Here is a 27,123-nt window from a genome sequence, read left to right as displayed (position 1 = left end):
AATAATTCTATGGATACATGCAAATACGCAAGTCCAGCCCTTATCTGAAAACGGTCAATACAAAGATACAATGCCAAAGAACGTTCACGTAGCTATCTAATATTGCTTTTATCCTGATATTCACTCTGCAAAAGTAGAGTAAAACCCTAAGTTAGGCAAATATTTTCCCAAAAATGCACCAATAGAGTGGTCAAAAATACATCACACTTTCAAGATATAAAGGGATGATTTGAAAAATGTAATAATGAAACTGAAACATGGAAAGCCTCTTTTGAACAGAAGAAAAAAGATTTCATTGCTCCCTAGCTCAACCACAAATTAATTTAAAATATGGCGAACTACACAATATGAGCCCAAACTTGTTTTGTTAGTGTTATGGGTGATTATTAATACGAAAGTGGAAATTCAAAAGAAGTAATTTTCCACCAAGCAGTTATCAGTGAATGAACACATCCCACGTGGTGACAAAGCTATGCTCTTGCATTAGTTGGCTTCGTAAGGAATGAAAAGTTTGAAGAGGTGATGTTGTTTTCCAAATTGCTAACAATGGATATAAGGAAATTTCGGATACCTGGGACTCTGAGAATTGATAAAAATAGCCCGTTGCTCACTGTGATGGCTGCAGCCCCAGGAGCGACAGCCACAGCAAACAGGGTGGAAGCGTCCAGGGGGCTTGAACCTGCTACCCCCGGGCGTGTTAGCAGTGTCTGCCCCATGTCGAGCAGCACCTCGGTGCCGAGATTGCTAGGCAAGGTCAGCGATTGGCCCGTGTCGCCGCTGTTCCTAAGGATGTGAAGAGTGATCTGTAGACACGTGGACCTCAGAGGGTCCCTGGACCTGTGGGAGTATCGGATGTCTCGTTCTGTACAGCAAAGGAAGTGCTTTCCAAAGGAGGATGCTTTTAAAAAACAAAGATCCTGTTCACTTCTGGATATTATGGAATAACATTTAAATTTCATTTTTGAAAAATTATACATTGAAACTGAAGTATTGAGAAAATATGCAATGTGTTTCAGACAACTTTAAAAATGTTAGATGAGTTCTTCCTTCGCTGTAAGGAAATGAGATCAATTTTATTATGGTGGAGGGGATAATCCTGGTTTTTATTAATAGGTATAGATTATTTAAAACAAAATTTTTAAAGATTTAATTTATTTGAGAGAGAGAGAGCACGAGCAGGGGGAGCAGCAGAGGGAGAAGCAGACTCCCTGCTGAGCAGAGAGCTGATGGGGGACTCGCTCCCAGGACCTGGAGATCATGACCTGAGCCGAAGGCAGATGCCTAACCGACTGAGCCCCCCAGGCGTCCCAATAAATACAGATTATTTAAACATAATCTCACTCATCGAGAATTACAGATGGATACACGTAGAGGTCCTGTTTTGGAAACATACTGGTGTAGTTAGATATCGCTTAAAGTGTATAAAGAATGGATTTAAAGATCTTTACCAACTTACTGTACCAGACCAGGTTACTAATCCATTTAAAATGAACATGTTAGACATTTGCTGGGAGTTAAATAAGTTAAAAATAAAAGTGACTTTGAGCCCCAAATATCTTCATCAGTATAGTTAGAAAAGGTTTCGTATTTAAGGTTTTTCCACCCACCCATTTGGAATGAAAGGAAATTACTTGTTTAGCCCCATTTCCAACTCTGTATTTTGCTAAAAATGGTTTTAGGACAGCCGAGTGGCTGCTAAAAAAAGCAGGAGAGCCAAGTGCAATGTCTGTAAGAAGGCTGAGACTCCCTCTGACAGTTGGGGAAGCAGCCATTGTCGAGCAGAGGGGAGCCCACGGCGCCCAGAGACCCCGCGGCGCTCGTCAGGGCAGCTGGCCTCTCCGATGGTGTCCCCACCACCTGTATTTCCATACGGCACGCTCACACGCCTTCGTGCAGCACGCTGAGAGGACACCCACCTCGTGGAAAGCGCATACTGGATCGATCTGGGGGTTCCGTGTCTTCAGTCTGTAACTGCCTCGGCGTATCACCCCACTTCAGTGCGCAGTACTCCCCTCTTTCCTCTACTGCCCACAATTACTTCTCCTCGCATCGGACTTTATTTTAGTGTCTAGCTTTCCCTCTGCATTTTCATTACCCCATGCCTCTTGTTAGAACGGCCTCTGAGTGCCTTTCTTCTCTCAAAGCCAGATTTATTCATTAAAAATAAGTGCAGGCATTTGTCTACTTAATTATGTCCTCCAGACACAGGACAGCTGTATCCGAGAACAAGCGCCCGTTGAAATATGTGCTGTGTAATTATAACTTCGTTCCCATTTATACCTCCCTGATAGCTCTACTCAGAGTAATCACACGAACCGGACATTTTATTGGTTGAACACTGTTAGATATTAGCAAATTCGTACAGTTCAACCAAATAAGATTATGGCATTATATTGATCTTTTTTGGCAATCATGTGGGGGCAGAGCTAGAGAAGCCCAGGACCATTCTCATTTCTGATCCCACCTGCAGAGTTCAGACGTCCCCAAGATCACCCCCAGATTCACCAATATACTAGGAGGACTCACAGAACTCCGTGAAAGCTATCATACTCACTGAGACAGGGTTGTTTTTTTTTTATGGTTTTGTTTTGTTTTACAAAAAAAGTGTACGGATTACCATCAGCCAATGGAAGAGCCATGTGGGGCAGGGTCTGGGGGGCATAGGCACCTGCAGCTTCTAGCTGTCCTCTCTGCGGAGCAGTGGACAGCTCTCACAGTCCGCTCGGTGGTGCGTGGCAAGGTGCGTGCAGTACTGCCAGCTGGGGAGGCTCGCCTCGCTTTGGGGTGCAGGGTTCTGAACCCATGGGACTCAGTCACGGAGACATGCTTGACTGCCTGCATGGCTTTTTCACCACAAAGCATTCTGTTCACATCTGCTGTGGCTCCAAGCCTCCAGGTAAATAGAGATACTCTTATCAAGCAGGACATTCCAGGGGCTCAGAGCTGACATCCCAGAAGCCCAGGGCAAAGTCCAGACCATTGTTCAGGCAAGTTATCTCTTTACTACACAATAGGATATGGATATTTCATGCCAGGGAGATGGGAAAGGGCACAGCACGCATCTCTTTGCATCAGGCAAAGACAGCGGTGATCTGATGGGCTGAGAAGCATCGGCCAGGTGCGGACAGAGACGCGCTGGGATGGCCGTCCCCTTCGGATCACCCTGAGCAGGCCAGTCATCGCTTACAAGATGACCATATCTCCTCCACTGGCATCTCAGCCTCTCAAAATACAGACCAGAAGGTGAGGCGGTTTCTTCCATGGCACAGAACTAGCTCGTACCACGAAATCTCCACAGCACCAGAGAGGCTCCGGTCTGCTGAGACATGGGATGCGCCCCAACTGCCGTGTGGGGACTTGCTAAGCTCGGTCTACTCTCTCCCTCAACCTGCAGAAATAGCAGTCAAGGCATTCACGTGCACCATCGTGTCGAAGCCTTCCTTCTGCGGACTCGGGGACAAATGTCTTCTGGGCAGATGTCCAACGGTCCAGAGTGACAGCAGGAACAGAATTTTTTTTTAAATAGATGATCTTTTAGTCCCACTTTATTTATTTATTTATTTTTTAAGTAATCTCTACACCCAACGTGGGGCTCGAATTCACAACCCGGAGATCAAGAGTCGGACCGAGCCAGCCAGGTGCCCCCGGCAGGAACAACTTTAAGACTCTTAGTGATACCACTTAGACTACTTAGAATAAATTGGATCCTATAAGCTAGTCAATGAAGCCTAATGATTGTAGCAACTTGTTTCTGCTACTCCAGAAAACAGGAAATTGGTCTAACGCCACCAAGTCTAAGCAATAATACAGTTTCTATAACATCCTAAGAGATTAAAAAGTGTTAGTGTTTCAGGCAACAAAAATCTAGCAACAAGATGTCCAAGGATGAGGGTCTTGGGCAATGTCGGCCCGTTTATCTTAGCTGATGACACTCGTCAGAGTCACGCTCCGGTCGCACATAAATCCAACCCTGGGCTTTCCTGTGCGATGCTGGTCTGCATGCACACTTCGCATGTGCCCTAAATCCCAATCTGAACCCCAAACAATGGGAAGCACCATCAGATTGATTTACTCAGGTATCCTGCCTTCCTCATTGAAATACCGTTCCGTTGTTTTTATTTTGCATATTTGTGAAATAAATGTGGCATGTTTTGCAATGGCATATTTTGCCGTAGTTAGAGGTGAAGTGAAACTGCGGAGGCGAGAAAATGATCTGTGGTGGCCAGGGGTTGGAGGAGAGGGAGGGATGAACGGGGGACCACGAGGATGTTTAGGATAGAGAAACTATTCCGTGTGGCACTGGAATGGTGCATGCATGTCATTCGACTTTTGTCCAGATCCAGAGAGTGTGCACCACCAAAGTGAACCCTAGTGCAAGCTGTGGCCTTCAGACGAGAAGGACATGCCCGTGCAGTTTCATCGATTGTCACACAAACACCGCGTGTGGTGGGGGGGCTGTGCCTGGGGGAGGCTGTGCATATATTGGAAATCTCTGTGTTTTTTCTGCTCAATTTCACTGTGAACCTAAAACTGCTTTCAAAAAATAAGGTCCATTAAAAAATTAAAATTAAAACACAAAAAATGGAAAGAATGGTACAGAACACATATTGGAATAAAAATAGCTCATAATAGATGGAACCTACTTTTTTTTTTTTCAATAAACTCATTGGTAGGGTTTTCCTTTTTTCAGAGTGGGATCACCAAATATCCGTTAGCACTGAATCCAGCCACGGATCCTGGGAGGAAAGGCTGAGTCCAGGACTGACCTAGAAAATGTGGACAGTAAGTCTGGGACTGAATGGGACATCAGAAGGACATGAATGTGAGAAGGCATCAGAGCTCAGTCCAAAGGGCTTCTGAAAGTCAAAACTGGACACCCTGAGAATCCGAAAGGATGTATTTGCAATGGGTTGGCCAATGTCAAACGTGTTCTAATTCATGAGTGCCCATGACATGAAAAATGACACTCTAGTCACCGTTAGAGCTGGCGGGAGAACAGCCCTGGCAACCTGAACGCCAGGGATGGCCAGAAAGTGCCAGGGTTTGCTTGGCTTCTCCGACAGGAAGTGCAGCTCGAGGGAAACAAAGAATTATTTAATTTCGTGCTTACATAAACATTTTATTGTCTTAAATTTGAATGTAAAATATTCCGAATTCATCTGTTTTCTTACAATGTGGATTTCACAGGTGTGTTCACTGAAATGTTTGAGAAGACACATCAAGGCAGTAGCAAAATGTGCTGGTGTCCCCCCTTCAAGGAACCAGATTTCTTGGGGAAATGGGCAGGAAACGTGCAAATGTATGAAAGCGTCCGTTCAGGGCTTGGGCCGGAGAGGTTCAGTGTGGGAAACTTCCCAAAGACAAGCTGATGGCGGCTGCAGGTGCTTGGTGGGGATCTTGCTGCTCAATATTAGGGCCCCAGGCTCAAGAGAAGAACAGTGATGGGCGTGGATGGAAACGTTGGTCCTGTATAAAATCCGGAATGACTTCTGGTTTCAGCTCCAAAATTTAAGGAGCGTGGACATTGTGATTCCCACTGTTACAATGGGGAAAGCTAGACACCGAATGTCACAGCTGCTTCAGGACCTTCCAGAGAACTAGGCTGCAGGGCAAACTCTGAAGTTAAAGAGACAGACACACCCAGAGACACAGCCGCTGAGACGTCTACATCTAGAGCAGAACGTGCCAGGACCACAAACCGCTGGGAGCACTTCCGTGGCCATTTTGACAAATCACTGGAGGTGGAGGGTGAACTAGTTTGAGGGGGGAAAGCCCAGGGCCCCTGTCTCCGGGGGTCTTCCACATTCATGGGATCTCACTCCTAAGCCCCACTAGACTCTCCCCGTGGGGATCTAAGAAAGATCGTGTCGTGGCAAAGCCCCCTCACTGATCACTGATGTAAGCAGAGAGATGGAGACTCTAAGAATCAGGAGATCCTGGAAGCAAGAACCATACTCAGAAATGAAGAACGCCTTTCACGGCTCATCAGCAGACTCAGCGCTGCCGAGGACAGGATTGGGAACGTGAAGGTGGGTCAACAGAAAATTCCCCAACTGAAAGGCAAAGAGGAAAAGTAATGAAAGAGAACCAACAACAGCACAACCCAGAAGACCCCAGAAGAATGGGACAATCGAAAAGGCATAACACACACAATTGGAGAGCACAAGGTAAGAACGAGAATGAAGGAGAGTACTTCTTATGGTGGCCAAGAGCTTTCTAGAAGTAATGAAGTCATGAGGAGGAAACCAGGTCCAGAAGCTCACAGAGCACTAAGCAGGAGAAATAAAAATAACACACCCAAGCCCATCTTACTCACTTGCCAAACAACAAGATGACAACGACAACAAAAACTCCAAAACCAAACCGGAGAAACAGAAATCTTGAAGGAAAAAAAAAAAAAAAAGAAAAAACCCTCACTTATAGAGAAGCGAGCATAAGAATAACAGCAAAGTTCTCAAGAACGATGAGAACAAGCAAGAGCAGAGTGGACTGAAATATACCAAGTTTTGAAATTTTTCTCCACCGATCTAGAAATTCTATATCCAGAAAAAATCTCCTTGAAAAATTAAGGAAACATACGTTCTGCAACCAACAAGCCCACAAACAACACGAGGGAATTTTTGGCCACTCTGACCACCTGTTTTCAATTAGTGTGTTCTGATCATTTGCTTCGAAAGGGATCGTTGAAACGATTGCATTACTATCCAACACACTCACGCTGTTTTCTGCTTGCCAGCAACCCTACCCCGATGCAATGCTGCTAGAAGCAGTCTTGTAGAGAAGGAAAATGATGCAGATCACAGGCTGGGTGTTCGGGGAAAAGGAGGAACATCAGAAGGACTTAAAATAACTTCGATATGTTGATTACTCTCAATTTATATAAGATGTAACAGCTTCTGGGAAGCAAGAGCAGTGCGGGCGTAGCAGGTGGTTGTTACCCGGGTTAACCCAGCTAAGGAAAACCAGTGACCACAAAGTTACAAGGTGGGGGGGGGGGGATCTGAAAGACTCCCTGATGAGTTATTGGCACCGCATGGGCAATGTTATTCTGCAGTTAGAAGGCGGACTTAAATATCTGATAGCACATATTGGAAACTCTATTGTAAACTCTATGGAAAAAAACAGAATTTTTTAAAGGAGAATGCGTGGTACAAGAAGAGAGCTGACAGACTAGAATGGAATCACATAAAATGCTCAATTAGAACCAGACACGGCAGGAAACATGGAGAAACATAAGGGAACAGGGCGTGCAGTGAACAGAACAGAGCTGTAATCACAGTAGACCTTTGTCTACCTGGATTCGTGATCACTTCACACGTGAGTTCAGCACAACTACAGGAGACAACGAGTTCCATATGCAAAAGTTCGTTGCTTTCCTGTATTTCTATTGTGAACAACGGGAATTTAAAATTCAAGAACAATACTGTTGAAAATAGCACCAAGAAGTCCTGAGGTATATATTTCCCCAAAAAAGGTGCAGGATCTCTATGTGAAACTCTGTAAGACACTAATGAAGGGAATCAAAGAAGGTCTAAGTAAACGGGAAGATATTCCGTGGCCGTGCGCCGCAAGACTTGACCTTGTGAAGATGTCATTCCTTCTTTACTTATTATACAAATTCCACAAAATCACATTCAAAACAAGCTAGTTTGTGTAGATCTAGAAACAGATTTAAAAATATATATGAAATAGAGAAAGACCTATGATGCCAACACAATACGAAGCAGAAAGCAAGTTAGAGACCCCTACTACCCGCTTTTAAGATTTATGAAAGCTGTGTACTCAAGACAGTGCAGGATGGATGAAAGAATAAGCGCATAGATCAATAAACCACATAGAGAAGGTAGAACCAAACCCACACAAAGGTAGCCAAGGGATCTTTGACAAAAATGGAAAGGGACTTGTCTTTTTAGCAACTTGTACAGGAAAAATTACATACTCGTAGGCTCAAAAAAATGAACTGGACACAGATCTTACACCTTTCACAGAAAGTAACTTCATATGGATCATACACCTAAATTTAAAAGGCAAAATTATTGACCATTTAGAAGAAAACAGGAAAAAATCTACGTTAACTACGTTAACTTGGGTTTGGTAATGCGTTTGTAGATGTAACACCATAAACTGGACATGACAAAAACGAAACACTTTGCGACAAACACTGTTAAGAAAATGAAAATGTCATATACTGGGGGAAAATATTTGTAAATTACGTACCCGATAAAGGACTTGTATCTACGATATACAGAGAACGTCCACGTATCGACGATAAGATGACAAACAACCCAATTAGAATGGGCAAGAATTCTGGATAGACATCTCACCGAAGCAGACACAGAGCTGGTAAGCAAGTATATAACGAGATGTTCAACATCATTTGTCATCACGAAATTGCAAATTCAAACAACAACGAAACACTGTGTAGAATGACTAACCTCTAAGAATGTGACGAGACTGGTGTCTGAGAAGGATGCAGGGCAACAGGGCTCGCCTTCACTGCTGACGAGGAATGATACAGCCACATCGCCACACAGCTTGCCTTAGGTTCTTACGAAACCGAACATAATCTCTCCTGCATTCCAAGAATTGTGTTTGTATTTATGCAACTGATTTGAAAACTTACGTGCACACAAAAACCTGCATACAAATGTGTATAGTAGCTGTATTCATAATTGCCCCAAACCGGAAGGTGTACACAAACTGTGTCATACCAATATAATGGGATCCTAACCTCTGATCAAAAAAAAAAAAAAAAGAATGTGTTTTGGGCACATAAAAACACGGATGCATTTTAAATGTGTATTGCCAAGTGGAAGAAGACAGTCTGAAAGGCCTGCAGATTGTATGATTCCAATTACATGACATTGAGCAAAAGGGAAATTGTAGAGGTACCACACAGATCAGTAGTTTCCAGGGTTCTCGGGCAATGGGACCATTAAGGTGAATCACACGGAAATTTTTAGGGCAATGAAATGATTCCCTGTAAAGAATATCCACCACTGTCATGGTGGATACAAGACGCTACACATTTGTCAAAACACATACAACGTAATGTCATAAAGAATGAATATTAATGTATCAAATTTCTAAATCATTTAGAAGTTTGGAAGATCCAGATCTTAGGATGAGATGTGCATGGTGGGAAGGAATATATATATATATATTTTTTACATTTATAGCAGCTTTATTCATCGTTGCCAGCTTGGAAACAAACAAGATGTCCTTAGTAGGTGAACGCATAAGCAAACTGAGGTACACCCATACTATGAAACATCGTTCAGAACTAAAAAGAAATGAATTATCCAGTCGTTAAAAAAATAAAGAACATGGAGGAATCTAGTCTGAAAAGGCAGTATGTAATATGATTCCAGCTACATGACGTTCTGGAAAAGGCAAAACCATGGTGATGGTAAAAGGATCAGTGGTTACTGATGTGGGAAATAAAGGCAGAAGAAAAATTACTAAAAACATTATTAAATTTCCTTACAGCCCACTGACAAGTCCTTGAAACAGACATTCTTTTAGGGACTCAATTATCTAGATGTTGACACTTTGCTAAGGGCAAAAGGCAATCCTAGCCCAACCCCCGCCCCAGGATCCTATAAGGCTACTTCAACAAGTAAAAATCTTTTTGGAAATTTCCCTCATGTCCACCTCCCAAGATACATGTTGGCAGTAAAGCCTTAGTCATGAGACCCTTCAGATGTACATTGGTGGGCCATATGCCTGGTGCGAAGGAATCACCTTACTGGAAGGGGCTAGAACACATGCTGGCCCAAGTCACGTGGGGGTGAGAGGAGCACGGATACTGCGCGTAAGTTGGCTAAGTCCTTCCCCAACTAAGTGTGGGCTGAGAACTCTGATGCTTCTGTATATGCCCGCTGCAAATGAACAGCTAAGTAACTGGATGGCAGATGGTGGAGTCAGATCTCTCCCTGTTGGAGTGGGAAGTTGCAGCAAAGCAAAGCAAATGAATGATCCATGCGATCGCAGACAAGGTGTGGAGACATCAATACGCACTGGCACTTAGCTCAATGGCAATGCCGGTGACACGTACAAAAATGCATAGACAAGTGAGCACGTGCACACCTTAGTCCACACACACCCACATTTCTCTGCTCTGTCAGCTAGGAGAGAGCAGAAGCAACAGCATCCCCAAAAGCAGTGAGGATGCCAGCACCAAATCATAGTATCTGAAACTATTCCCCAGCGAAAGATACCAGGACCCCTGGGTGAAATGGCTGGTTCCAGGGTGGGTCAGGGAATATCTGAAATGGGCTTGGAGCATCCTGGAGCGCCATGAAGGAAGGAAACACTCCCCAGATCCCACTACGATGGAGCAGGACAAAGCCACAGGAGCCCGCTGAAAGAGCTCCGAATGGCCAGAGCTGGGACAATTTGAGCAGCAAAATAATGTTGGATTATATCCTAAAGTTTAACATAAATATCCATAGGTCCATGCTATAATTAATTAGTTAATTATATAAATGATAAATTAATTAAATGCAAATGGTTAGATAAATAAATGGAAAAAAGAGAAAATATTCAGTGCAGGATAAATCCAAATAATCTATGTAGACAGCTCCCCAGTGTTTAAATACAAGCTATAGTGGGGAAAGAGCAACTTTTCAGTGGAGAAACCAGAGGAACATACCCCAGCCAGGCGATCAGATCAATATCAACAGTATACGTCATGCTGATAGCATGTGCCTTAATATGATGGGATTAAAATGTCACTTTACCCCTGTGGTCTTCCTTCCAGAGATCCATAACCTTGGTCCAATCATGAGAAGAACGTTAAAAAAAAAAAAGAAAACTAATTGAGAGACATTTTACAAAACATGTGACCGATACTCAAAACTGTCAAGGTCATCAAAAACTGAGAAAGTCTGAGAAATTATCACACTCAGAGGGGTTCTAAGAAGATGTGACAATTACATGTAGTGTGGCATTCTGCATGGGGTCCCAGACTGGGAAAAAAAAAAGCATTAAATTAAAAAGGAAGGAAATCTGAATATAGTAAGGAATTCAGTTAATAAGGATGTGTCAATATGGTTTCATTAGTAGTGAGAGCTCTACCATCCTGATGGAAGACTAGTAAAGACATTAGCTGTGGGGTATGGAAGTTCCCTTTGCTACCTGTGATGGTTATTTTATGTCAACCTGGCTAGAGTAGGTTACTCGAACACTAACCTAGGTGTTGCTGTGAAGGTGTTTTGTGAATGTGGTTAACACCTACAATCTGTGGACCCCCAGTAAAAAAGATCATTCCCCACATATGGTTGGGCTTCATCCAGTCAGTTGAAAGGACTTCAGAGCAAATTGTACCCCCCTCACAAACCACATGCTCTTGGTCTAAATTAGGTCAAAAGATTCCCAATTCTGATCTGGGAATGGCATAATTTTATACCCAGCCTCTCCAATATTATTTTTTTTCAGAACTCGAATGAACTAAAAAATAATAATAATACAGCACACCAGCTGTTTCCCACAGGAAATTCTAGCTCAAGACTGTAGCATCAACTGCTGTCCCAGAGTTTTCAGCCTGCTGGTCTCACCTACGGATTGTGGTCTCTCAGCCCCCACAATCACAGGAGCCGTTACTCGAAGCAGATCTCTTAATGATAGATAGATAGATAGATAGATAGATAGATAGATAGATAGATAGATGATAGATAGATAGATAGATAGATGATAGATAGATAGATAGATAGATAGATGATAGATAGATAGATGATAGATAGATAGATAGATAGATGATAGATAGATAGATAGATAGATAGATGATAGATAGATAGATAGATAGATAGATAGATAGATAGATAGATGATAGATAGATAGATAGATAGATGATAGATAGATAGATAGATGATAGATAGATAGATAGATAGATGATAGATAGATAGATAGATAGATAGATAGATAGATAGATAGATAGACTATAGATAGAGGATCATATAGTTCTAAATAGATGGTCTAGATTCAGATCCTACTGGCTCTGTTTTTCCTGAGAACGTTGATACACTATCTTCACAACTTTTCCGTAAGTCTAGATATATTGTAAAATAGAAAAACTTTTTAAAAAGTCCATCATGACAAAGTGATATTTGGAAAAAAAAAAAAAGATCTTACTATTCCCCATTGGTAATTGCTAAGATACCACCTCACTGCTCTAAAAATGTGAAAGTAACTGGAAAAAATTAAACATTCATCTGTCTTTCAGAGTAGACAACTGCTACATAATAAAAGGCTCTCTCTATACAAAATTCCAACTAATAAATGCAGAGGAAGTGATGGAATTAGGAAATCATTTTGTGGGGCGCCTGGGTGGCTTAGTTGTTAAGCGTCTGCCTTCGGCTCAGGTCATGATCCCAGGGTCCTGGGATCGAGCCCCTGCATCGAGCCCCTGCATCGGGCTCCCTGCTCAGCAGGAAGCCTGCTTCTCCCTCTCCCACTCCCCCTGCTTGTGTTCCCTCTCTCTCTGTGTCTCTCTCTGTCAAATAAATAAAATCTAAGAAAGAAAAGAAAAGAAAGAAAAGAAATAAAGGAAGAAAGAAAGAAAATCATTTTGTGACCGCCTATGGACTGAAATCATTCAAGGACTGGTGGACATGAAATTTTATATTGGGAACATTTCACTGACCCAACATGAACGCTCTTGTGAATTTTAGAATCACTGGAAGTGAGAGTGAGAAATCAAATTCCTCATCATGTAACGTGATAGGATGTTCATGATACCATCTGTGAAGCATTGTTGAAAAAATTAATTTGAATTTAATCATCACTCTGTGTCTCGCTACCCTGTTGATAGGACACACACTGAGAAAGAGAAGCGTGCATGGTGATGCTATGAAGAAGCCATTTAGCGAAGTCAGACTATGAGGATTCTACAGGGTAAGGGTTTCAGATCTTGCCCACCTCCTTAAAATAGCCAGTGGGAAAATCCAGAAGATAGAAGAACCAAATACAATTTACCGATATTGTCTGGATTCTGATTCCAACAATTTCACTGTGAAAAGGTATTATTGAGATAGTCAAGACCATTTGAGTATGGACCGTATATTGGACAATGTGAAGAAATATGTTAATTTTAGGCGTGTTAAAGGCATGAGAAACACGTAAAGAGAGCGTAGGTGTTAGCAGTGCACAGTAAACTATGTACAGGTGAAAGGGCACGATGCCTGCACCTTGCTCTGAAATAGTCCAGAAATCACAGAATGGAAGGGGAAGTGAGTGCACCCAACCTGTCCATGGGTTGATAATTACTGCAGATGGACGGTGGGTGCAGGGAGGGCTGTTACCCAGAAACATCAGCTTTGGGTATGTTTTAAATTTGCCATAGTACGAAATTTTTAGAATGACCTCTAAAATACGTTGAATTATGATCAGCGCCCACAGTCCCAGCGTGCTAACACAGATACTATAAACACAAGAAGAAAGCAAAGGATGAAGAGACAGAAGGAAAACCAGAGGGGAATGAACAAGAGGAAGGACACAGAATTACTGGTAGAGAAGTTTCCATCTCTTGAAGATGAATGCTTCAGCAAAAAATGCTGTTCTCTATTTTTAAATCTGCCAAAGCCCTTGTTTTGCCCAGCAACATCCTAGCCAGAGTCTTGCAAAACTACGATTTTGTTTCATTATTTGCTTGAGAAATAGACATTCCATAGAAGGAGCATGTGGCTGATGTGAAGCATAACCACGCCCCACGTCAGCCACCACCCATGTGGCAGAAACATCTTCAAGTGATGCATCGAAAAAGTAGTTCTCACCACTTTGGCCCTGATCGAATTGGAAAGATGGATGTTGGAATTTCACACAAGGTGTAGAAGGAACAAGATTTTTCCCTTCTCCGCAAAGGGCCCCGCACCCTTTTGTGTTCCGGAGTCCCGCGTTAGCAAGCCTGCTGGCTGGAAGTTAAGGTCACAAGGTCACAGAGGGAAAGAGTAACGTTTGAACAGGAGACGTTGGCAAATTTGTTGCCAGTATGGATTCATTAAGGAGATTTCTTTTGCAGAAGTAATTTACTTTTAGTTTTTGTTTTGCTTCGGATGTTAGCATTGGTGTTTAAATATCTCTCTGCATGAAATCGGTCTATCATCCTTCTGTCCTTTAAATATATTGCAATTTTCTTTGCTTTTTTTTTCTTAGACATAACTTTAAACAGTATACTTTACCCTGTTCTTGGTGTGTGTGATTTATTATCTTTCTACCTAACAAAGAACTGGTTCCTTGACCCCACTTGAGACCGGCTTCCTGAGCCATCTTTGTGAGGTTCATGCATGGTCCCCACCCTTGGGCTGCAGAGCCCAATTTTAGCAAAGACTCTTGCTGAATCAGTTCATCAAGAATCCCTCCACATGGGGAGCCTAGCTGTCTGCATTGGGCACCCAGCTCAGCGGGGAGTCTGCTTCTGCCCCTCCCCCATCCCCCCCCTTTCTAACTCTGTGCTTGTGCTCTCTCTCTCTCTCTCTCTCCCTCTCTTGATCTCAAATAAATAAATAAAATCTTAAAAAAAAAAAAAGAATCCCCCACCCTTGATATCCCCTCAAGCTCCTCTTCACCAACCCTTGATATCTAATTAGGTTCCATCCCCTCCCACCTTCTTCCTTGAACTCGGCCACATTCCACTTGCCTGGCTCTTTTTCAGGGACTGCTCATGGGGGCATGAGTTTCTTTGTGGTTGAGAAGGTCTGTCTTCTCTCCTGCCCTTGACTGACCAAGTGCTGAAGAGGGGCTTCCTGAACTCCACCTCTTTCCCTCAGAACTCTGTTTTACGATATTGCATGTTGCTCCGGAGACATCTGGGGCCATTTTGGTTTTCCTCCCCTTAAGAAACTTACTTTGTCTGTTGGTGGATGGAAGAAATTTCTCTTGTCTTTCATTAAAATTCACTCACACGGATAAGATATCTGTCCGTGTTGGTTATTTTATATCAATTTTCCTGGGACCCATTGGGCCTTTGTGATCTGTACAAGCAATTTTTCCTTTATTTCTATAAAAATCATTTCATTCTGTCTCCCAACAAAATTTTCCTTCCCTTGGGGGGATTCTTTACTACGAAGACATTAATTATCTTAGTTTTAGACGATCTGTTTGTTCTCCATAATACATTATCTTTCCTTCAATCGCATTAATCAACTTGTTCCTTATTCTGCATTCAGAGTAGACTTTAAATCCTCTTTTTTACAGTAGTAAGTCAGTTTTGCGCTGTTCTCCTTTCTCTTTGCTCTTCCTATTTTCTCCTCGTGTTCAGGAGTATATTGATTTTATTTGTAACTTTTTAATCTCTACAGTCTGTTATCATAGCTACTTTTATTTTAATACCCCATGCTTTGAAGTCCTTTAAAAAATAAACCCATTATTTATAAATGCTTCTGTATAGGGCAAAATATTAGTGAGTTTCTTATTTCCTTGGATTTAGATTTTTTTCTAATAAGACACTTCATCTTTTTCCTTCCTTCCTTCCTTCCTTCCTTCCTTCCTTCCTTCCTTCCTTCCCCTTGCCTACCCTCCCAGTCTCCCATCCTTCCCTCTCTCCCTGCTTTCCTTGATGTATCCATGCTGCAAAATTGCTGCGTAAATACCATGACATTGGAAGTGGCCCATTCTGTCCAGAACTTCTCTCTGTCCTGATGTGGTGAATTCTCCTCGACAGTCTCCTCATGCCTCATGGACCCGCTTCACTCTCCCGATAAAGCAATATGATGACTGTGGCTATGTGCTCAGGGCCTGAGGTCCCAGGTTGAGGGTGGTCCTGGGCTCAGAGAGGACTGTATGCAGCGATGGTTGGCGCCCTGTGCTCCCTCTTAGTTATCTCGAATATCTTGAACTCATGGGAGCTGTTCTGGAGTTGATACTAGTCTCCCCTGACCTCACACTTTTCCTGGGTTGCGTCCTACTCTGCCGTAGGAGCCCTGCACCTGCAGCCTCCATTGCACGGTGGTCCCTACCCTCACTGGCCATCTCCAGCTGCGATTGCTCCCCCCGCAGGCAGAGCAGGGCGGCTGGGAGGTGGCTGGGCCCCCCCGGGAGGAGCCCACAGAGCCTGTCTGAGACCGTGTGTGTGTTTCCCATTTACATTCCACTTGCCTGAATTTCTACTTATGGCTCAGGATAATTCAGCCCTTCCTTCCCTTTTTCCTCTCTTTTTCTCCCTTGAGAAAGTCACCCACAGGGAATCCCGTGGTTGTTCAGGCATTCTGCTGTTACTCCTGTAGAACGGGGAGGGTGGAAAGGGCCGCGACACTCTCTTGTCACCTGCGCCAGTCCGGGGCTCGCGGGGAGCTCTGTCCGCACCCTCCTCGGCTCTCTGCAAAGTGTCTCCGTGGAGCACAGCATTGTGGAGAGGCGCCGCCCTGAGTTTGAGGACTTTTAGACAATCCTGTGTCCTTGTTCGCTTGTTGGCCACCAGCCACGAGACCATTTCCTTTGAGCAGGTGTAGTGTTCGCCAGCTCTCCTCATGGCACCTCAACTCCCTCTCCATTCAGTACAACTGACCCTTTGTTCCTGTGGCAAGTCTCTGGAATAGGAAGGTTCCCACAACCAACCCTATGTGACAGTTGGAGATCACACCACGGTTTCGTGAATTCCTGTGGCACCTCAAGACGTCTGCAGAAGCCGGCAGGCACCCGGCCTCGCGGCGCCATCTGTGAGGCCCAGAGCACTTGTAAAAAGCAGACTGAGTGTGCTTGCTTCCAGCCATCCCGGGAGCAGCCAGGAGAGCTTTGCAACGTCACTCTTGCAGGTCTTGGAATGCACTTTTTAGACAAGCAAATACTTTCGCCACCAGTTCAGTGTCATCTGAACATCAAAGGGTTGAGTTTGAGGAAGCACTGGGTTGGCCGGGGAATTTTGAGCCCAATAGCACTCTGAAAATCACCGCTACCCCCTTCCTTGACCAGTTGGCCACGAGTGGATGTGGGTCCATCGAAGAGGGCGCCAGAACAAGGGGGCGGGTCGGGGGGAGGCTCTCGGTGGCTAGAGCAGGAGGATGGCCTTCCTGCCCTCAGCAGAGTGGGGACAATCCGTGGGCTGCCTGGGAGCGCAGCCTCACCGTCAGATAACCCGTGGCTTCTCTTTCCTGCAGCTCTTCGCCTCTCTTCTGCAGTGAGTTCTAAGATCTAATACCTCCAGTGACACCCCCTGCGTGGCGTGCTTCCTACGGGCAGGCACTGTCTTAGATACCTTATCGACGCGCTCGGCGGTCATTGCGGCAACAATCCTACTAGTAGGTCCTGTGCTTGGCGGGGAGAAGGTCAGGCAGCAGGTAATGGGGTCACGGCTCTGGGTTCACACAACTCAAGCTGCGTGCAAACCTGGGCTGACTTCAGAGACCACAGTCCCCCGCCCTGGGCTCTCTTCCTGGAAGTCACAGCCTTTAGGACAGTGCTGTACAGCACAGTGTGGTGACAACTCAGGGAACGTGGGATCTGAAGGACACGGGAGTCCGGGCCTTGCAGCCCCGGCTGCGTGGGATCCAGCCCATCGTGGCGCCCACGCCTGCTTCTCCTGAACGGTAAAAGGGCACAGTTGGACCCATTTTGCAGGGTTGTGCTACGAATTCCAGAGATGATCTCTTTGGGGTGTCTGATGGCGCCCTGCATCTCCCCAGTGTTATTAGCTTATTGACTTTCTCTTTGTATAAAATGTATTCTCTACATTTTACAAATTTCATAAATTTCTCCCCAAAGCAATTGCTACCCATGTTTTCCATATGCTACCGCATTGCAGGTTAGCACCTGTATACCTACAACCAGCAGGAAATATTTTCATATATGTGTTCAGACTGATACTAGAAGTTTAATGATCTTCAAAACGTAAAGATATGTTAACGTTTTCAAATTGTCGACCTAAACAATGACTCGTCTCTCCACAGCTCTCATTATTATTTACCAATTATCGACCCTGTCTCTGGCCACATTTCTAGCGAGTGGGAGTGGGGCCTGTCCGCAGGGAGGACGCGTCACTTCTAGGCCTCGGTGGAAGTTGGCTCTGGCTCTTCGTCGTCTGAGCAGGTGGGAGCCTGTGGCTTTCGAACTTGTGTCTTGTCTGCCCCACCTGTCGACAGGCTTCTTGGTGACCCGGAAAGAAAGCACAGTTGTCTCGGCCTCAGGGAGCCAAGATGAGGTGGTCTGTCATGGAATGTCACCCCAAAGGATTTGAAATCCTAATCCCAGAACCTGTGAACATGACCTGATCTGCAAAGAGTCTTTCTTACAAAAGGTCAAGTTAAGATAAGGGCCTCAAGGAAAAAAAAAAAAAAAAAAAAAAGATAAGGGCCTCAAGGAAGGTCCTAATACAATATGACTGGTGCCCTCGTAAGAAGGGGCAGCTTGAACCGAGAGACCCAGACACGGACGTGCACACCTGGAGACGGGAGGACGCAGCCTGGGGTGATGGACCTGCAGACCCAGGAACTCCAGGGTTGCCCACCAGGCTCCAGGAGAGCGGCCTGCAGCCCATTCTCTCCTAGCCTCAAAAGCAACCAGCGCTGCTGACTCCTGGCCTTCCGGCTCCCGCCCCCCGGAGCCCGAGATGATACAGCCCGTGGCTGGCACCACCCAGTGGGTCACACATGGTTCGGGCAGAGGCACTAAAATGCTGTGCTGGACTCTCACCCTCAGAAGGCATGAAAAGTTCCAGAAAGTTTGAAATGGAGACGCAGACACAAAGCTGCAGGTCGGGGCTGGAACGGTAGTGCCGACGGGCTGAGCAGGGCAGCAGGGCTGTCCTGGAGAGGGGAGAGCTGCTGGGGGGCGTGGGAGCAGCCAGGGCAGAGCAGACGCCTCCCCGCCTCAGGCCCCAGGCTTCCCGTGGATTCACCCTCAGGTGCGGGAGCAGCAGAGACCCACAGGGACCCACAGGGCAGACGGGACCCAGTTAGAGCAGCCTCTCAATGGGACCAGGTCATGTGCTGAGGTGGACTCGGAGACGGTCGTGGCAGAGGGAGGAGGAAGGCGACCTTCTCCTCCATGCTGGATTATTCATTGCCTTTGGCATGTTTACTCCCCAAAACTCAATGTGACTTTTCAAAACAGCAGGAATTTTTCTTCACACTTTTTTTAAAAGACTTTATTTATTGGGCCACCTGGGTGGCTCAGTCTGCTGAGCGTCTGCCTTCGGCTCAGGGCATGATCTCAGGGTCCTGGGTTCGAGTCCTGCATCGGGCTCCCTGCTCAGCGGGGAGTCTGCCTCTCCCTCTGCCGCTCCCCCTGCTTGTGCTTTCTCTCTTTCTCCTGCTTACTCTCTCTCTGTGTCCTACTCTCTCTCTTGTAAATAAAATCTTTATAAAAAAAACCCTGTTATTAATTAATTAATTAACTTATTTATTTAGAAAGCATGCAGGGCAGAGGGAGAGAGAGAGGGACAGAATCCCAAGCAGACTCCCTGCTGGGCAGTGAACCTGACGCAGGGCTCGATCTCATGACCCTGAGATCATGACCTGAGCCGAAATCAAGAGTCGGACGCTTAACTGGCTGAGCGAGCCAGGAGCCCCACTTCACACTTTATAAAAACAAAAACAAAAACGTGTCGCAAGAATAATAAAAGAGCAAATATAAGCCTATAAAAGATACCTTGCTGGTGGGAAAGACAACTTCAAAGAGTATTGACAATTCTAAGGACATGGGTAAAACATTGAAAGTAATCTGCAGGGAAAGGAGGAAGAAACCTAAGATTTATTGCTATTAGCCAGGCTCATATATAATTTAGTAATAGAAAGAAAGATAAGATAATAGCATAGGATATAATACCAAGAAAAGCATGAATTATCCCTATTTTATAAACGGGAAACCTGAGGCTCACAGACCCTACGCAGTTTCCTCAGGTCACCAAGCTGGCGAGAATCAAAATGGGAAATGAAGCCCAGGCAGGTCTCACCCGAGCAGCCAGGAGTTCAGACCATGAGGAAATGTCTGGAAAAGTGCGACTCTCCCCTTCGAGTCAATAATTAACTTTGCACGGTCAGCTCCGTGACCGCTGCCCGGAATATTTTTATGGCTACCCATCCCGAAATCCGTTTTTGTGAGAAAGATAAAATGTTTAAAAAGGAGGTGTGAAATAAAGACTGAGTCAAAGCAAGTGAGTTCTGAGGTATGTCCTGGGGAAAAAAATCCATCCCAATCGCGATGTGACCGCATGTTCCCCGATGGCTCTATCCGCTGGGCATCCGGTGACCAAGGGCTTGAAGTCGGCGCCAAATCAAGTGAATTTCCAAGGACGTTTCAATCCGAAATAGGCTTCCAAGCATCTGTCACGTATTAAGTCAATGTGTTCAGAAGCTGGGGAGGCAGGAGAAGTATCTTAAGAAATCACAGGAAAACACCTCACGCGGAACAACACCGGGGTGAGCCGCTGCCGTGACTTAGCTGCGAGCCAGACATGAGGGCATAAGTTATGATAAAATCCATGGAGACAGTAGTTACCGTTTCCTGAGAACCCCGGTGCCGGGGACTTTGCACACAGGATCTGCAGCCCTCCTGTCGACGGTGGAAGGGGCAGGTAGCATTTATGGCCCCCTCTACGTACAAGAGGAAACGGTCCCAGATGTGACTCACCTGCCCGAGGACAAAGGCTGCCATATAGGTTGCAATGAAGCAATCCTTGGGGCGATGGCTTTGCCTTCCTGTGGAGTCTCAGAGCCACTGGAACCGTGGCTTCGGTGTCAGTCCACGCGTGGCGGGCGGTCTCGGGGGAGCTGGTCTGTGGCAGACGTTCTTGGCTGCCGGTGGACACACAGGTGCGCTGTCTTGCAGAGTAAAGGACAGATAGATTTTGTATCACGGGAATCTCAGACGCAAAAGTGGAACGGCATGAACGGCCACACACGTTACCAAGCCTTGACAGCTATCAGCACGTGGCTCGTCTCAAGGGATGATGCTTTTAATTAAGAGAAAAATCCAGATGCTCCCTGTGTCAGCTTTCCTTTGTCTCACTTTGCGCACTTACAGTGACTTACAGATGTGGGTTTAAGGATGAGAAACTGTTGATACGGGAAGGTAGAGATCCCTGAATTGAGAGGCACACTGACCAACTTTACTAGTGATTTGTGAACAAGGGCAAAAACCAAAACACTTAACAACTCTGCACATCCTTAGGGGTATTCAGATCTGACACCGAGCATCGGGCATGTTTTCAGCAAAGGAAAAGCCTTGCTGGTTATTTCTTCACTCAGGACTGTATCCGCCATCTTTACACCACAGTTACGACGCTGAACATCAGTGAATCTGTCGTCTCACCAAGGCTCTCGAGCCGCAGTGGCCAGGGCTATCGGACAAAGGACAGGGAGGATGCTAGGCCCCGCAGGGGGCGTGCGGAGCGCGGGGCTTCTTGAGAACGCAGGCTTGTCTCACAGCGCTCCCATTCCCAGCCGAAACCACTGGCGGGCTGACTTTGTCCTACAGCTGCCAGCCTGCAGCCCTGCCTTGCCTTTGCTATCTCCCTCATCGCTCAGTAGGGATTATGTTTGCTCCTATTTCTCAGATACCCGGGTGCAAGCTCGGCCTCAGAGCGGGTAACACACAACATCCCTCCTTCCCCTTCATGCCAGCCATTCCCAAGACTTGAACCCACAGCTCGTGAGCTGCTGACATGGAACCCCTCTGGCATCACCGTTTTCATAGGTCCTGCCTCCTGCCCCCCTCCCGGGACACGTGTTTCCAGCTTCAGGGAGACTTCAGATCTTCGGCTCTTCTGTCACTCATGACTTTATTTACCCCCAAGGCATAGATCCCAGGGATGCCCAACTGTCTTTCCTCAGAGCCTGACTTACAGACTGTCACCTTCCTTCCACACTGGGCACTTAGTGTGCACCTGGAAAAGCATCATGTGACCTGGGGTTTGGTGGCTGGAGGAAAGCCATTTGTGGTCTCTGACCTCAGCAGAGGGGGCAGTCTTGCTGGTCACCAGCTTCTCTCTCCCTGGCCACTTAGGGTCACACTGTAAGACTGACTGCAGTTGAGATCATCTTTCTCCCCTCTGCCCAGCCCATGACTTGGTCTCTTATTTTCTAGAGGAAACAGTAAAGCTCTTCTTCATTTTGCTGTCCCTGCCACAAATACAGTACGACACCATTCCATACACCTGGCCTCCCTTTCCCCCAGCTCAGGGGTGCTCTCAGGCTCTCCCTCTGCTTGCACTCTGGGTCTATGTGTCCTTGCCTTCTCAAGGACAGCGTTCTACTGAGGAGACCCTCGTGCCTGATTGTCCACCCCTCCCTCAATTCTACTCTTCCTTTGCAGGTTTAACTCCTGTTGTGTTTTGTGTGATTTTTGATCAAAAAAAGTCCTTTCTCTGTTCCATGGCTTTTACTTCTTGCCCCATCTATCTCAGGCACTTACAATATGAAAAGCAAAATATCAACTCCTCAAAAATGTCTGTGTCTTCATCCCCGGAACCTGTGAATATGTTATGTCGCATGGAAAGGGGAATGAACTTCGCTAATCAGCTGACCTGCAGAGAAGGGGATTATCCTGGATACTCCACGTGGATTTGAGCCTCCTTCAGTGAGGAAGAAGTGGGGAGAAGGGTGTGTCAGAGTAAGTCCATGTGAGAAAGACTCAAGCGGCCGCGGTTGGCTTTCGATACGGAAGGGACCATGAGCCAGGGAATGTAGGAGATCTCTAAGCTGGAAAAGGCAAGGAAATCATGTCTCCCCTAGAATCTCCACAAGGATTACAGCCCTGCTGATACTCAGATTGATAATAAATGTCATCAATATATATTGTCTTGAGCCACCGAGGCTGTGATCTTTGTTACAGCACCAGTAGGAAATGAACACGTCCTCCTATCACACACCCCTCTCTCGGACTGGTCTCCTTTTGAGTCATTTGTTCAAGGGAGAAAGATGTAATAGGTTCAATGAGACTCAACATGCATTTAAGTGATCACAAGTTTTTTTTTTAATATATTGGAGAATAAAATATTTACGTGAACGTGTGTGTATGTAAATAGGATTAGGGTTAGCCATTGGAAACTGCTATTTGCGTAGGTCAAAACTGAATATTAGCAATTTCAAATAGTTCAACCCTCTACGTGGTAGACAAACATCATCGCTCCACGTGCCAGCAATGCACCCTTGGTTCTGAGAACAGCTCGTAGGGACTCTTCAGTCCCACTGGAGTTGAGTCCCACAATTTGACCTAGACTTTGGGGATCATTACTCCAAGGGCACACACAGCTGGAAGATAATAGATCCACAAATCTGCTTGCCTTTCCTAGCACTTCTTCCCAGAGCATTTAAATGATTACTAGAGCTGGGAGAAAAACAAGGAACCAGGTTTGCAGCACATGTTCTAACCATTGCTATGTCCCTCCAACTTAGCAGAAGAGGGAAGGAGCTAAAAGGGAAGGAAAGAAGAAGAAAGGAGAAGGAGGAGGAAGAGCGGGAGGAAGGCAGGACAGAAGGAAGGCAGGACAGAAGGAAGGCAGGACAGAAGGAAGGCAGGTGAGGGAGACAGATAAAAATAAAGCACTCAAAGGAAAGAGAAGTTTTCAATATGACATGGCTCATGTTCCCTTCAGATATGTTGTCCTTTTGAGATATCCTTAAAACAGGCTTATGATCCCCAGATAATGATATTTGATGTCATTAAATCATCGATAATAATGCACTAAGTTACTTGCCTCCCCGCTGCTATTGAATGCATGGCATTTAGCTACTGCAGGAGCCTAAAACTACGATAATGACATCATTGGGTCTGAGTCTATGTTTTAGCATCCTCGGAGAGAGGGCTTATTCGCCTTTGAGGATTGAAGTCTTTTTATCTTATTTCATCACTGCTAGACCCAGAAAAAGCTGCATCATCCTTTGATTTATTTCTTTGAGACACTTCCAACGTAATGGCAGACTCTGTGTATCACGACTGTTTTTTGTGTCTGGTTTTAGGGTTTTTTTTTTTGCCAAACAAAGGAGATAAAAGTTTGTTGAATGCGCTGCAAGGGAGCAGCGGGCAGGACAGCAGAGGACAGGCTGTCTGCGCACCGTGACTGTTTTTAACTGGAACCCTGGGCTCATTTATAGCCAGATCTTCACAAAGAGAGGCACAATTCTTACTTAGAGAAAACGTGATGGCTCTGGGATCCAGTCGAGTTCACATGCAAAGTAAGCATTTTACACTAAATATTGTTAAAAATAAAGGAAGGTGAGATTTCTCACATGTTCACTTTTGCTGTTGGAGTTGTTAGCAGACTTTTTAAAGAGCCCTTTTAAGGTTCACAGCAAACTTGAGCACCAGTGCAGAGACTCCCCAAGTGCCTCCTGCCTCCCCATCCCTCCCCGACCCCAGCTTCCCCACCATCAGCATCCCCACCCGATGGTGCGTGTGTTACAATCAATGAACCTCCCCTGGCCATTACCGAAGTCTGCAGTCGACGTGAGGCTTCACTCTTGGTGCCGCGGGTTCTGGGGGTTTGGACAAACGTATAACGGTATGTACCCACCATTACCGCCCGTTGCCCTAAAAGTCCTCTGTGCTCTGTCTACGCACCCCTCCCTCTGTCTCACCCCTGATGACCCCTGACTTTCTACTCTCTCTAGAGTTTTGCCTCTTCCAGAATGTCATATAGTTGGAGTCGTACATTCTACAGCTTTCTCAGACTTGGCTTCTTTCACTTCGTAATACGCATTTAAGCTTCCTTCATATCTTTTCATGGATTGATCGCTCATTTCTTCTTTAGCCGCAAACATTATTCCGTTGCCTGGATGGACCGCACTTTATTTATCCTTTCATCTCCTGAAGGGCATTTGATTGCTTCCAAATTGAGACGATTATGAAAAAGGCTGCTATGAACATCACACACAGAATTTTGTGAGGACGTACATGTTACCTTTTAGAAAAAAAATATAGATGAAATCTTTAAGCTTTATGTTATAAGACAAACTACAGTTAAATGACGCAAAGTGGGAGGGCAGAGGAACAGCATGGTGGGCCTCTTGTTGAAATCATGACCCCTTGAATCAAGCTTGATGAATATAAACAAATCCGTAGATTTACAGTTACATGTAGAAAAACCACAAAAATGAACAAAACCCTCCTGGGTCATGATGAAAGGGACGATTTTATTCAGAACTTCTGTCCTTCTGGTACCAATGTACTGCAGGGACCAGAGAGTAGGAGTTGGTGAAGGACAGCCTTTCTCCAGAGGACTTGCAGATAATAGTGGTGGAAGGGGTTATGCGGGGACAGAGGCACCATCTGGCATCCTCTCCGGACATCTTTCCTGCAGGTCATCTGACAAGAGCCTCAGGTGAGGCTTGATGAAGAGACTAGGTGTCACCACCTCATCGCCTCGTGGGTCCCGGCTCCTGTGAAAGAGGAGATGAGTTCGATGCCTCCGCGATGCGATGCGGCCACACTCACTGTCACCCGGACGGCATCCTTGCAGAAGGGGCTGAATCTGCAACTCACAAAAGCCCCAGAGCTTCCGGTCACAGCTGCACGGGGGACGCTGGAGACATTTAAAGGACACCTTGGGGACAGAAGGCACATCCAGAATTCACGATATTCTAAAGAACAGTTGACCCAGTTACTTCAGCAAAGCGACCTCATAAAACGAGGGAGAGGAAGTTCAGCTAAAGAAGGACCAAGGGGTGAAGCCAAAGGCAGAGCGTGGGGGACATTTTCTGGGTTTCTTTGCTGTTGTTTTGGTCCAGCTTTGAAAGAAAGAAACCTCCGTAGAAAGATGTTTTCGATATGACTTCATTTGACGTCTTTGTGTACCAAGCTATTATTCTATTTGCTGAGAAATTATTATTAATCCTGTCAAGTGCTGTAAAGGCTTTGAGATTATGGGGTTTTTTAAAGATTTTATTTATTTATTTGGCAGAGAGAGAGAGAGAGAGAAAGCACAAGCAGGGGGAGCGGCAGAGGCAGAGGGAGAAGCAGACTCCCCGGTGAGCAGGGAGCCTGATGCGGGGCTCGATCCCAGGACCCCGGGATCCTGACCTGAGCTGATGGCAGACGCTTCACTGACTGAGCCACCCAGGTGCTCTGAGATTATGTGTTGTTGTTGTTGTTTTTAACTTTTTTTTTGTCTTTTGAAACGCACGATGAAATAGGGCAGGAGTGAAATGACAGGAAGCATTGGTTTTGCTTTAAACCTTAACAGCAAGAAATGAACAAAATAGGGATAAATAAAGCACGTGCAGCAAAATCTTGATTGTGTTGGGCCTGGGGGTGTATGTGTGGAAATTTTCACCATAGCAACAATACACGGTGTACAGTATTTATGAAAGTTTGAAATACAGTGAACCTGAAAAAAATACCATTCCTTAATTCCCATTTAAAAAAAACCAAAACAGTCCTAAAACACGCTCCGATGAGCTGTTGAATCCCACCAGCCCTGTGCCCTCCGTCCCCCAGTAGAATGCCCCTGGGCACCTGCGCCCCAGCGCTAACTCCCCGCCGGGAGTGTGCTGACCCCTCCGCACAGCTGGAGAGGGGCTGGGGCTGGGCAGCGGGGGGATGTGTGGTGTGACTCACACCCGTGTGCGGAGGCTGGAGCTTGCGGCACCACAGGCTCAGTGAGGCAGCCTTACAAATGGGCGTGAGCTTGTGGCCGAGGCCGGTGCCTGTGGATGGTGTCTGGATCTCTACCTCTGGTTTCCTTTCTAATGCTCCTCTCTTGTACCTTCAACCCTGTTTAGGTCTCCAACCAAACTCAGCACCAGAAAAACCAACACCCCTTCCTTGACTTACGTTTCAGGGACGCGCCGAGCCTGCCCACTCTGCCAGGCGCAACGAGCCATGTCCACGCTGCAGCTCCCATCCACTCAGTCACCCGCTGGAAACACCCGGGGCCACTGCTCTCCGTGCCTTTTCCTGCGTTGTGACCCATAGAATGATTCTGAGGTTCAACAAACATCATGACCACCCCCTCTCGAGCACCTTCTCTCTCTCACCTCCTCTAGATGATAAGTCTGCTCCGACGTCCTGAAGTTAATGATCGTAATGCATAGAGGACCTGCCACTCCCAGAGATGGTATCGGTCACTCCGTAGTCATTACCTCGCCGAATTAGGATGACCAAACTGAACATTTCCATCTTCTCATTTTCATTAACTGAGGATTAAAGAAGTTCAAATGACTTTAAATTGAGGTCACAGAGGTACACGGTAAATAG

The sequence above is a fragment of the Ursus arctos genome, unplaced genomic scaffold (genome assembly GCF_023065955.2).
Source record: "Ursus arctos isolate Adak ecotype North America unplaced genomic scaffold, UrsArc2.0 scaffold_33, whole genome shotgun sequence".
Lineage (NCBI taxonomy): Eukaryota > Metazoa > Chordata > Mammalia > Carnivora > Ursidae > Ursus > Ursus arctos.
Note: the sequence above shows the minus strand (reverse complement) of the source record.